Source organism: Arachis hypogaea, chromosome 10 (assembly GCF_003086295.3).
Source record: "Arachis hypogaea cultivar Tifrunner chromosome 10, arahy.Tifrunner.gnm2.J5K5, whole genome shotgun sequence".
Classification (NCBI taxonomy): Eukaryota; Viridiplantae; Streptophyta; class Magnoliopsida; order Fabales; family Fabaceae; genus Arachis; species Arachis hypogaea.
In genome coordinates this window covers 103,530,979-103,532,414 of record NC_092045.1, presented here as the reverse complement: position 1 = coordinate 103,532,414, position 1,436 = coordinate 103,530,979, and positions in this window count along the sequence as shown.

Here is a 1,436-nt window from a genome sequence, read left to right as displayed (position 1 = left end):
GCCATGAAGGCCATCGCCGCCATTGCTGTACCTGCACCGTCGTTGTCCTCGTCATGGAGTCAGAGTAGCCGTCACCCATGGAAGGAGACCCGCGCCCAGCCACCGTCGCTTCTACCGCCAGGGAATGCCGCTGTCGTCGTCGGAAATGCTGCCGGTAAGGGTTGAGTTTGGTTTACATCCTTTTGAGATTCCGAGAGCTTTATTGTCGTTGTTTGTTGTTACAGCCACCGTCACCGGAGTTCTGATCGCTACTGGAGCTCGTCGAAGCCATTGCGGTTTCGTTTCCTTACTTATCCTCGATTTCAGTAAATTGCTTTACCTAAAAAACTAGTTAAGTCGCTTTTCTACTTTATCTTATTGAGGAATTTGTGGCGTTATTATTTTTGGGGTGAGTTTTGGTTATTTTTTATCGCATCTCAAGTTGCGGCTAGTGTTGCGAAAACGGTAAGGAACTGTGGTTGAGGCTGTGTTGTTGCGGACTGTGAGAAAAGAATTTCGGTCGCGTGGTTAAATCGCAACGAGGTAGGGGCTTTTTCAAAAACTCAATTTTATAATTTGGAATTGTTATAAATGGATATTAATGTGATAAATGTGCTTTTAGGCTTCGTTTGTTTTTCAAAAGAGGACAAGATAAGACATTGAGAACAAGACACAAAGGACAGAGACACAAAATTTTGTGTTCATGTATTCTGTTTGGCGATAAACTAGAACAAATTATGAAAATCCAATTTATTCTCATTTTTTCCATTTAAAAAATTTGAGAACAAAAATATAATAATAAAAAAAATAATTATAAAAAATTAACAAGAATAATGAAAGAAAAAATAAAAAATAAGTTGTGTTCTTTGTTAGTGTCTCTGTGTCCTTCTTGTCAGGATGGACACAAAATACACTAATTCAGTATCCCTGGACACAATGTTTCTGTCTATGTCTCATCTGTCAAACACGATTTGTGTCTCCGTGTCCCTGTCTCAGTGTCCTGTCCCTGAAGACAAACGCAGCCTTAATGATTGTATAAATCTTATGTATTGTTGGGCTATTTTAAGATGAATATGATTGTTGTTTGATTGGATTGTGGTTTGATTTTGTTAAATATATGGTTGCTGCATTATTTCTTTAAAGTTTTTGAAACAAGTTTGGTTCATTGAAAATGAATTGAGTTTGAATCTATTTTCTTGAAATATGAGAATGATCTGAATCTTTGAAATTTGTCTGATTTTAAACTGATTTGGTTTTGAACCCGTGGAAGGGGTTGCAGAATGGTTTGGTTGGGACTCGAAAAGGGTGACAAAGTCTGAATTTTAGGGAAGGTGCTTACAAAATTTTATGAAACTCCGAGACTTTGTTTGAAGCACTACTTTAAAAGAAAATTTGATTTAAGAATCATATTATTTGATTTCGATTTATTATATAAGAGCTATGCTTTAAGTTTGATT